A 13,642-nucleotide genomic window follows, 5' to 3' on the forward strand; every position below is an offset into this window, starting at 1 on the left:
ATTATTTTGAATATACATACATGTGTGTATATATATATATTACATATATCTATATATACACATGATGTAGACTTCAATGGTGGTGTACAATGTTTTATAAATTATTAGAAAGTGTCTTTACATGGACGTTGCAATATACGGAAAGCTTGATGAGGTTGACGAGCGTCGGTGGACAAGGGTTGCCTTGTCTACCAACACGATGAACGATAAGAAGAATCTTACAACACTCATCGGAATGATTTAAAGGAGAAAGGAGACACGTTTATTATTATGTTAGAATGGGAATGGGAAGAAGATGGTGAAGGGAATAAAAAAATTAACGAATTAACGTTAGGGTATGTATTTTTCACGCTTTTCTTCAAAATTTCATCCTTTTAATATTCTAATTTATTATCTAATCACATCGTTTAAGATCTACGTCAATTCAAATATTAACGCATTCGTCTAAAATAAACGAATTAATTTTATTTACTGTATTACAAAATTAATAATTTCTATTATGTTTTAAACTGTAAAATTAATTTCACAGATACGGTATAACAATAAAGTTCACAATCTGTAATAAACTTATAAAATGTTTATCCGTTAATATTCGTGAAAGTGATTTAAGAAAAAGATTTTTAACAATTAACAAAATTTTGTTTTTTTCTTTTCTTTTCTTTTATTATTAATTTTTTTTTTCTCAATTGAAGCGTCATTTTTGGACTTCGTTGACAGTTGACAATTAATAGAACATAGAAATCAGAAGCGATTAAGATCATGATAGTGATAAATCAGGCTCAAGTACGTTGCATCCGGTTTTATTTATTGTTGTAGATATCTATAAAATGTGTTTCCCCGTCGACCTTCCTCAACCCTCTCCACCCTCACTGTTGCTTGCTTGTCCGCTTCCCCGCCAACCCTCACCAAGTACAAGATCCAGCTAAATCGTAAATACGTACTCCCGTTCATCTTTCGTCGTCGTCGTCGTCGTCGTCGTCGTCGTCGTTCACAGTTCCATGTGAGACAGTTCCACAACCCACACGAGAAGGTTCTGTCCCCGTTTTATTTCGTTAGGTAAGTGCCGTCGCTTACCACACACCGACGTGTGTGGTCCAGTAAATTCACGGCGTAAAGCGCAAAATGGCGACTGGACATCAGCCTTATCCGAAGTTATAACGGCTTCGCGGTTTTTTATTTACCTTGTCGCGGTTTGCCCTTACTATAGAGGATTTGCTTAAGTATGTTATGCGAGTACTGAGTGAATGTGCACGGAAAGTCACATCGCTATTTAAAATAAACCTACGAATTCCCTCCCCTCGCCATATCCTATTTCAGTCTTCACTATTTAATAATTCTTTTCTCCAAGAGAAAATATTTCTATACCGTTTCGAATAATCAATGAATTTTGAATAAATCAAAGATATGATAAGGAGTATATAAATCGGAATTTTCGAAATTATTTTCAATGAACTCAGGGCGTTACGTTTTCGTTTTTATCTTATTTTCGCTATTTTTCTTTTTCTCTTTTTTAGATATTTCTTTTTCTTTTTCTTTTTCTTTTTTTTTCTTCTTTACTAGGAAATAGAGAATCGTTAGTTTAAATTAAAAAAAAAAAATTATGAATGATTCTTTTTTGAAATTATACTTTTGTTGATATCAAAATTAAATATCATAAAAATAGAACTGATATGAAGCTTGATCATTTTTAAAACCTATTGAACTGTAAATTTTTTTGAATTGTTTTAAGTGTTTAAGAATTCATTCCTCTTTTAAATCCTCGAGATTATTATTTCTTTTCTACTTTAGATCCTAGTAATCATTTTTTTATATATATACATATATATACTTTTTTTAATGTAATATTTATATAACTCGTTAAATCATCAAAAATTCTAGGTCAAAAAATCTACATACTTTATATTTTAAGTGATCTTGCGATACTCTTTCTTTCTTTCTTTTTTTTTTTTGTTTTTTAAACGATAAAATCATATTTTAAGTGATAAAATTGGACGAAAATTCGGACGTCAAAATTTTAAAGGCGATCGATAAAAAAACTAGTCGACGTTCTTTTAATCGTTCAACACATCGTATTCCTTTCGAAATCCTCAAAAATCGCTGACTTTTACGGTGTTATAAAAAGATAATAGGGCGTAGAATATGACAAAGCCAGGTGAAAAATATGTAAATGACTATCTCTCTTTCTTTCTATCTTTCTATCTTTCTCTCTCTCTCTCTCTTTCTCTCGCTTTTTATTTTTTTCCTTTGAAACTGCATCGCGACGATGAATTAATAATGGGCAAGACGAACTCACGCACACAAGCTAATGCGTTCGTGTCAGACCAATGCGGTTATGCTAATCGGTAGAACGATTTTATTTCTCTAAGCTACACGAGTGGGAATTTTAGTATGCCGATGACAAAGTGCTTTTTAGATCGGAGACAAATAAAAGAACAACTTAAATAAATAAATAAATAAATAAATAAATAAATAAATAAATAAATAAATAAATGAAAACATAAATAAAGAAAAAATAAAATTGAAATTGTAATTGATTTTAACGCTTGTCTTAAATGTTAAATTTGTGCAAAAATTTTTTGAAGAAAAAATTATTAAAGAAATTTTTTCCAAATTTTTCATAAAGAATTATTATCTTTAAATCTTCTTCTTCTATACTCCAATAGTAACTTCAACTTGTAAGCTTAATAAAAAATAATTCAAATCATTTGACAAAATTATCTAACTATACTACCAATCACTAAACTCTTGTTAAGTTCAAATTTGTTGAAAAAAAGAATTTTTTTGACACAAGTCGAATTAACATTTTTAATTCATTCATCCACTTTTTTCTATAATAATGAACACATCAACTTCATTTGTATTATAATCTAAGTATAATAAAAAAATAATAAATTTTATAAGAAAATTATACTGTCTCTTCGAATTCAAATTTCTAAGAAAATTTATATATATGTACTATCTGAACATAATATCTTTATATTCTGAAATTATTTTTTATAGGAAAACAATATCTTCAACACATTAATAAACTTAATAAAAAAAATAATAAACAATTATAATAATTATATATTACATATAAATACTTAAAAATTAAAATATATATATATATATATATATATATTGTTTACAAAAAATTATATATATTTTAATTATGTATTTATATATGTATATATATATATATATATATATATATATATATATATATATATCTACATTTGAAATCAATTCTCATGTTCTGCATGATTAAAAAATCGTGTTAATTTTTCGTAATGGTGAAGGCATACCGACACTGTATAATAATAAACAAAAAGAAATAGAACGAAAGGAAAAAAGAAAGAAACTCACTTCAGTTTCCATCAGAAAATGACATTAGAAAGGTTCCCTATACAAATTCAGAATCGAAGTATCACCTCGAAATCGTGGGTTTACAAATTCGTAGGGCGTGTAAATTCAGCCTAGCTGGAGAAAGAAAGACAGAGACAGAGACAGAGAGAGAGAGGGAGAAAGAGAGAGAGAGGGAGAGAGAGAGAGAGACAGCTAGTATAGACCCAGAGAATACACCATTCGGTACACAGTATTGTCATGGCTCATTCGTCCTTTAGCAAAGATCCGTTCATCGCTTTTGGACGCGTGGTTAATACGTGGTTCGAGTTAATCGTGAAACGGATCCCCAATAGAACCGTAGAGACGAGAAGTTTCTCGCTCTCTCTATCTATCTATCTCTCTTTTTCTCTCATTCGAATAGGCAAGAGGAACATCAGCATCAGCAGCAGCAACAGCAACAGCAGTTGTCATTGTCCCTCTTTCTTCTTCTTACTCTCTTTTCCTTTTACTCCCTCTTTATCACTCTCTCTCTCTCTCTCTCTCTCTCTCTCTCTCTCTCTCTCTCTCTCTCTCTCTCTCTCTCTCTCTCTCTCTGAATGTTCACACAATGAAAGAAAAGAAACGACGAGACCGCTGACATTGTCCTGTGCAAAAGCAGAAATCGGATCGTGATTTAAATGGATTTCAAGTGGCCGCGAGGTTTTACTCTCTCTCTCTCTCTCTCTTTCTTTCTCTCTCTCTCTCTTTCTCTCTTTCTTTCTCTCTCTTTCTCTCTCTCTCTCTTTCTCTCTCTCTCTTACTTCAAAGGTAAAAGAATAAGAAAAAGAATAAAAAAAAGAAAAAGAAGAAGAAGAAGAAAAAGAAGAAGAAGAAGAAGAAGAAGAAGAAGGAGAAGAAGAAACACCATTGTACCTGCGGGGGACCGTTTCACCATAGGGGCCTATCTTTTCTACGAAGGCGTGAAGAGGCTCGTGCCCTTCGTAGAGTACCACTCGAAAAGCCTTTCGAAAGATACAAAAAGTTTAGAAGTATTATTTTCAGCATCTCTCTCCTCTCTCTCTCTCTCTCTCTCTCTCTCTATTTCTCTCTCTCTCTCTCTTTCTTTCTCTCTCTTTCTTTCTCTCTCTTTCTTTCTCTCTCTTTCTTTCTCTCTCTCATTTTAGTATCTTCCTCTTAGGCCGCAAGAACTCTGCAAGGATACCCGTAGCGGACCACTTTGTCAACTTGTCACCTGGACTCGCCAGAGACACACGCAAAAAGAAACTGAGAGTCACTCTTTTTCGCACCAGGAAGTCTACCGATTCTTTTTCTGAACGAGAGTGAGATAGAGAAGTAATGGAGACCTGGGAGACTAAGTCTGGAGAAAGAAAGAGAGAGAGAGGGAGAGAGAGAGAGAGAGAGAGAAAGAGAGAGAGAGAGAGAGAAAGGCCCAGGGTTGATGAGATGTGGGAAGGGGGAGTAAAAGAAAACTATAGTTTTCTTTTGAACCTCGATTAGTGAGGTAACTAATCCGACTCACTGAGATAATTCGAATTTATAAATCGATGTTCATTGATAGTTTTGAAAATTCAATGTTCAAGTGTGTTAATACAGAAGTAGTGAGAGGTGAAGAGGGGAATAAAATAAAATTATGTATAATTTCTTTTTTGATCTTGATTAGTAAGCTAACGAATACGATTTATTGTGATAATACGGACTTCTAAATCGATATTCATGTATTTTTGAAAATTTGATAATCATGATAATTTTGAAAATTTATTGTTTAAATGTTTTCATACTTGTAACTGAGTTTTATCAATCCTCTTATGGTCTGTATTATGAAAATTTAGTCTAATCAAATAGGGTAATTAAATTGATATTGAAACAACTTGAATTTCTAAATCGATGTATTAGTTGCGATAATATTGAGAACGCTGGTATTAATTGAGTATAGTATTTTTAAACATTTTTAATCAGCATTATAAATAAATGATATAATGGTATAATATGTAATTATAATAAAATATCTATTGCATAATATAATTGGTCAGTATTGCTCCAATTGATACGAAAAATTATCGCTATACCAATTAAAATAATCTTAAATATAGTAATTTGTTATTATTTATAATATACTGATCATTTATTTTATAAAATATTTATTATTAATTAATAAAAATATTGATCGAATAAATAGAAGCGTTCCGAGAATACAATGTCGGAATTTTAATACCGATAGTAAAGTTTTAGTAGTCTTTTTGTGCTCAGCATGACCAAAATTTAGTTTAATCGAGTGGTGTAACTAAATTGGTACTGAGACAAACTTGAACTTCTAAATCGAATGTTCATGTATTAGTTCTGGTAATTTTGAAAACTCAATGTTGGAATGTGTTAATACTGCTAGCAGAGTTTTAGCAGTCTTCTTGTGGTCTATATAATCAGAATTTAGTCGAGTCAAGTCGGGTACTGAGACAAGTTAAACTTCTAAATCGAATGTTCATGTATTAGTTCTAATAATTTTGAGATATTTTCTATGTTGGAATGTGTTAATAATGATAGCAGAGTTTTACTTTGTCCTTTTGCGGTTTCACATAATCAAAATTTTGCATGTAATTTAATTCTTTTGTTGTTTTTTCAAGATAATTAATATCTATTAATAATCGGTTTGATTTATTTCTATAAATGAAACATAATGTAACGTTTTCTGATAAAATATCAAGAAATTCTTATTAGATTTATCGATGAATTTTAGCCATTTTTATTAAAATATTATTGATAAATTCATAAAATAATATTATATAATATATATATATATATATATATATATATATATATGTATATATATCACGTAATATTATACATTATAATAATATATAATAATATATATAAATATTATATTTACAAATAATATTATTTTAATACATATTATAATTATTTACTTATTATAATACATTACATATTAATATCATTGTATCAGTAATACTAATTGAATTTATTAAAATAATCATAAATATTTTCTACTATAATTAAAAATCAAATAAGAAATAAGAATGTTGAAATGATGAAATGTTATAATCTGAATTCATATTATTAAACCAGATGATACATGAACTGCTCCAATGGTATATATATATATTTATATATATATATATATATACATATATATATGTATAATCGGATGATCATACTAAGCCTAAGAATAATCCTACTTTCCCAGCTTTACGAAGAAAGCTTTTAGACGAGGAACGAATTCGCGTTAGTTTCGTAAGCGATCCTGCCCGTTTTCTACACGCTTTTATTCGAAATGGCCATGAACCTCAATTTTTCCCTTTCGAGTGGTTTCAGTCCCCTTTTTCGAGATGGTAAGAAAGAGAGAGACAGATAGAGAGAAAAAGAGAAAGAGAGAGAGAGAGAGAAAGAGAGAGATAGGGGCCTTAAAGGTATGACTTTCAAAGCTGAAAGCCGATCAACGGGGGGTCTAACAGGGTCTCTATGAAGGGCCCAGGTCTGTCCTATGATCCTCAGAGAGCTCACCGTGTCATTTTGGGTTCGCGACACGATGCCCATTGTAAACGATACTTATTTTCCCGCAAGTTGAACAGCCCTCTACTGAAGAAATAAAAGAATCAACGCGCTCTCTTGCTACGTATACATATTACATATATAAATATAATATAATATACTTATGTAGTCCTTATCTAGTAGTTCCTTTTTTGTATGAAAAAAATATTATAATTTAGTTAAAAAATATTATAATTAGTTCTAAAAAAATTTATCGTGCTCCAATAATAATATACATAAATCAATATCTATTTCATTCTTTATCTTAATATAATATTTGAAGATTAATAACAAATTTATTCGCAAATTGGTAGAAATAAATACGATTAGAAAATAATGTTTATGTTAAAATATTTACAGTACTTAAATTTTATTTCTTTCTTTTCTCTTTTTTTTTTGTAAATATCGGAAAATATAAAAAAATGTATTTTTCATCGAATAAAAATCTAATGGAAAAATGGCGATCATCTAACGGGATCAAAATTTTGTGAAAATTTTGAAATACAACTCGATGACAATCGGCTTTTTATTATTCGTTTTAATAAACGATTAGAAAGTTAGTGTTAAATATTTTGAGTTTCTTAAATCGTTTAAACAAAAAAATATAATAAATTTATTGCAATGGAAACAACTCCAAGCAAAATGGCAATGATTTACCGAAAACGGTATAACTCTGCAACAATGGCTTCTGAAAACCCATTTAATATGACATCATAATGATTAGAAAAATAATATGAATTATTTGAAATATTTTGTAAAAAGGAAAATATCAAAAATATATTACATTATTGTGTAAAAATGTTATAAATATATATAAAAAAATATATATTATATATGTTAACTATATTATAAATATTAATTATATTACATCAAAATAGAAAATTCTGAAAGATAAATATTAATCATATTACATAAAAAGAAAAAAAAAAATGACGATAATCTATTTAGACGCAAGTTCTTCAAATATATATGACATATTTATAGTTATATTATGATAACTCAGTAACGATGTTTTCTAAAAATCTACTTTAATAGCCAGTTTAGAGATCCTAAATCATTTAAATATATAATAAATATATAATAGAATAAATTTATTGCATTGAAAAAAATCTCATCAAAATGATAATAATTTATAGAAAACTAAATTTCATAAAGATGTTACTATACAACTCAACAGCGATAATTTCAAAACATTCATTTAATATCCCATTATAAAATTAAAATATTTAGATTTTTTCTATCAATAATTAATAAACAAATAACCAAATTTTGTTTATCTTAAAAGAACATCAATGAAACTTAAAACTGTTGCAATACAACTTAATATATAAATATCCTATTATACTTAATATCCTATTAGAAAATTAGGATGAAATATTTTAAGTATTTAAATTATACAATATATATATATTTTTTAAATATAAATAGAAGAATATAAAAAATGTATTATATAAAAAAATAGACTTTGATTAAAATCTACTCTAATCTAATTTATTAAGATTCAAGTTTTCTAAAAATGTTGCAATAGAAATTGAGCAATAATGGCTCCCAAACATTCCTTTAATATCTAATTAGAAAATTAGTATGAAATAGTTAGAATACCTTGTAAATGGAATGATATCAAAAATATATTACATTAAAACAAAAAAAAAGAAAAGAAAATTTAAAAAATGGCAATGATCTGTCTAGATCCAAGTTCTTCAAATGTGTCATAATAAAAGTCAACAATGACATCTTCTAAACATCCATTTTAATAGCCAGTTTAGAGGTCCTAAATCATTTAAATACAACAATAGAATAAATTCATTGCATTGAAGAAACTCCAATCAAAATAGTAATAATTTATAGAGAATCAAGTTTCATGAAGATGTTACAATAGAATACAGCAAAAATAGTTTCTAAACTTTTCTATATAAAACTTAACTATAAACTTTTCTATTATTTTCTAAAATTCTCTAATATCTCAATGTAGAATATTTAGATCTTTACCAGTAACAATTAATATGATTAATAATAAAATTTTGTTTATTATAATAAAATTGTGTGTAAAATTGTTTGAACATTAATCAAAATAAGGATGATCTTATCAAGATCCATATTCCTTAAAAAACTTCCAATATAACTCAACTTCTAAATATACATTTAATATCCCATTAGATTAGAATGAATTATTTAGTAAATTACATACCTATATATATATATATATATATATATATATATATATATATATATTCTTTTTTAAATATAGATAATACAAGAATATAAAAAATGTATTTCATAGAAAAAAAAAGAATTCTGATTCAATCTGATTTAATCTATCAAGATTCAAGTTTCTTAAAAATGTTGCAATAGAAATTCAGCGACAATGGCTTCCCTCAATATTCAGTTAATGTTCGATAGGAAAATTATTACATTATTAGAAGATATTTAAGCTACTTTATATTATCCTTTTCTTTTTCCTTTTTTTCTTTAGATAAAATAATAACAAAATAAAATTTATTATTATTAAATATTTTCAATCTTGAAAAGATTGTCTAAGAAAGAACGTCAATCAAGATGGCGAATATCTCTGAAGAATCAAAAGTATTTCGCAATAGGACTTCACTTTCTCCTTTAAGGTTTAAACACGCGTAGAGACTCTCTCAGTAAGCCGCGTATTTCATATCTGATATACAGTATATTAGACGGATAATGAAAAGAAGTCTAATCCTCCGTTTTACGATCCCGCCTCGCATGCGAGCAGGGGTCATTATTGTCGTCTATAACTCTCCGAAGGCCGAGCCTTTGGAACCTAGAGCGTGGGTGCGGTACTCGAGTTATTCGAGACTCGCAAACCAAGCGGCAAGTGCAATTTCCGATATTTATTACATACGTATTACACCTTTACAGATTCAACTTAGCCCATTGTGAATCCTTTCTAATCGAGTCTAATTCATATGATCTTAAACTACCTCACATGTTTTATCAAAATAAAAAAAAAAAAAAATAGAAAAATAGTAAGAAAAGAAAGTAAGAAGAAGAAGAAGACTTTTTTACTGATTATTATTGTTATTATTATTATTTGATATGATTATGTAACTTGAAAAGTTGAAAAAAAAACGAAAAAGAAAACTGATTCTTTCGAAATATTTTTACTCCACAATATTATATTCACAAAAATATTCCTTCTGAAAATCTTTTTCGTTAGAAAAAATTCTAAAAAATTAACAAAGTTACAGATTTATTTAAATTTTAAACGTTGTCTTCTCGAAACTATGTTTTTTTAAATCGATGCAAATGATATTTTGAAAAGTGCTTATCAGATTTGAATGAAAAATTTAACACGATTATTTCTCCTATCATTATCCTAATTTTTTGTAATTTAAAAATTTTTTCTTCAAAATTATAGTTTCATTTTTTAATCATTAAAAAACTAATTAAATATTTTTATCGAAGATCATATGTTAAACTTCAATTATTCATATATTTTTTTATTAAATGAAAATATTAAACGTCAGTTTTTTTCTTTAATATTTTTTAAGGGCTCCTTCGTTTTTTTTTTTTCATTTTTAATATATTGCAACATAAAACGATTTTGATTGTTTCAACGTCGACAATTCAAAGAGAATTACGAAATGTTTTACTTTTTTTCTTGTTGGAAAACATTCCTCGAAATATACACAAAGTATCACACATATTTCATGATTTTTTATTCATGAAATAAATTACATATAAAACAAAAACTGTCCTTTTCTTGGACCACTTAGTTATGTGTAACCTGTTGATATCAACAAAAGAAAATTAATAAAAATTAATATAATTATTTACTTTTTAATAAGTCCAAAATAAATAAAATAATCTGTAATAGTAAATAGAACAGATAAACAAAATATTTCTAAACGATCAAAGAGAACGTTACATTTTCCTAATGCAAGGATATCAAACGTTTCAAGTTAAAAATCTCGTATTTGAATCTAACGTCCCTTTTGATTCTACCTAGAACATCTGTTTCTGAACGTTCTTATACTTCAGAAGTAACGTTATACGTTCCATCATCTAAGCCAATAACCAACCGAGTACGGAGTACCGAGCTACGGGTGGTATGTAACTGCAGCCGGTTCGACGTGCGAACATTTGGTTGGTTATGGTTGGTGGTTAACCGAACGTCACAGTTATAAGGGTGTGTGAAGTTACATAATGTCATTGTAACGTGATACCTACGTTAGCAGCTTCCTATGAACGTACCTACATATATCTATATATATACATATGTATCTACAAGTATGTAGCTATACATATACATATATATACATATATATATATATATATATATATATATATATATATATATATATATGTTCAAAGACCAAAGAAGAACATGGCTTTCAAAGCACACATACACCCCTAACTGTATATATACATATATAGATGATATACGTATTCGATACGTGTGAGCCACCCTGTAGTAGCCACAGGCAACCAACCCCTCTTCTCTATACGAGCCATTTGTAATGCGTTGGATTCCACTCGTAAAGTAAAGTTCGTTCCGAGCGTGCGACACAGACCTGTCAGGGGCGTGATTTTCGGGGGATTGTCCTGTGAAAATCGAACGTGTGTGTCTGGTGGTCAGGGAGAGGGTAAGGGAAAGGGAGGGGATTCGAACCCGCGACACCCCGTCCTTTGTTATTATACTTGTCATACGTGAGATCAGCTTTTCTCACTTCGTTAGGTGACCTTGGGAATCGAACAGTAGACATAGTGATAGTTCGCATATGTCTCTTTTTACTGGTTATTATCATTTTTCAGTCTTTCCATTGGCTACTCATTTCTATAATTATTTTCAATTTATTCTTAATTTTTATTGGGGATATTACCAGTTTCGCTTTTTGTAAATATATGTGGGTATATACAATATATATATATATATATATATATATATATACAATATATATATATACAATATATATATATACAATATATATATATATATATATATATATATATACAATATATATATATATATATATATATATACAATATATATATATATATATATACAATATATATATATACAATATATATATATATATATATATATACAATATATATATATATACAATATATATATATATATATATATACAATATATATATATACAATATATATATATATATACAATATATATATATATATATATATACAATATATATATATATATACAATATATATATATATATACAATATATATATATATATATACAATATATATATATACAATATATATATATATATATATATACAATATATATATATATATATATATATACAATATATATATATATACACTTGTTCCGTTCGAGATTAGGTTTCAAATTAATTATAATATTAGGAATGGTATTATTTCTTTCAATAGATATTTCTGTTAATAATTCTTATTGTTTCTTTTTATATAATACGATCAGAAATAAATGATCCAGTTAGAAAATAAATATGTATTTAATATGAATATATTATATATATATAATATGTTGTTAAGAAAAAATTATAGATTTATTAATATTGGAATTATCATACCTTTCAAAATGGCGTCGGGCGATGTAAATTATAAGATTTCAAATTTCTTACTTTGTAATTATCTAAATTGTAAAAATTAAAAAAAAACTGTAATTGAGTTTTGTTTTTATTTAGATATTAAATAAATAAAAGACAAAATAAATTTTTATTTATTAATATTCGTAAAATGATATATATATATATATATAATGTTCGTAGTTTTGCATAATAAATTATATTAAATTACATACGAAAAAAACGAAAAAGAAAATACAGAAACCGAGAATTGTCGAGTGTCAGTAAATTCATAAAGGATAATCATTTATATTATTAAAATAAGATACGAAAAAGGAAGGTTGAGGGTAGATAAAGAGGGGGTAATTCTGACTAGGCAGTCATGTTTGTAACGATGCAAAGAACGCACCCTGTTATGCGTCTTTTTCATTGACCAGCTGTTTATCGTTAGGCTTGTTGGGATCCAATTTCGAACTCAACTGGTACTTCTGAATGTGAATATTAACAGAAAAAATTTATAGAAAAAAAAATTTCGCATAACTTATAAAAAGAAAAAAAAAAAAGAAAAAAACATCAGAATATAATATCTTCGTTAAAATGTATAAATTCGAAATTAGGTATGGACATACTGATACGTAAAATGATCGAAAAAAAAAAATAAAAAAGAAAAGAAAAAAGAAACAAGAAACAAAGTAACGATAAAAGAAGATGGCAGAATAAAAAATGGTGAACGGAACACACAATGGCGTCACAAATGTTTCATGGAAAAAGTTATAAAAAAAATAATATGTAAGGAAAAAAAGATTAAAATTGACAATATTCGAGTCAAATTTTTACGAAATAAAAATGAAGATGGAATACCGGATGTGATCTTTACTGATGAGAAAAAAATAGTTGATTTTTTTGGCGCGGTTAACCGATCAAAAAATATCTGACTTAGACGTCTAGAACGAAAGGGCTCATTGTGTAGAAAACGAAGGAAAGAGTCGCATCCATCAAAGTTTCGTTCATGCTTTCGTTGACATGGACACGTTGAGGTTTCAGTGATCGAGCCTGCATTTATTATATATAGGGTGGGACAATACGATTTATACGAGTCACAGACTTCGATTTGTATTTTTCTAATGCAGTGGAAAGGATTACCCATTATACGTCAAACGTTATTTCTTGCTTTTTGTTCGTCCGTGTAACAAACGAGCAGATATTATTATTAAAAAAGTATTGTAAAAAC

This window comes from Vespa mandarinia, chromosome 13 (genome assembly GCF_050613455.1).
Source record: "Vespa mandarinia isolate Hongniang chromosome 13, ASM5061345v1, whole genome shotgun sequence".
Lineage (NCBI taxonomy): Eukaryota > Metazoa > Arthropoda > Insecta > Hymenoptera > Vespidae > Vespa > Vespa mandarinia.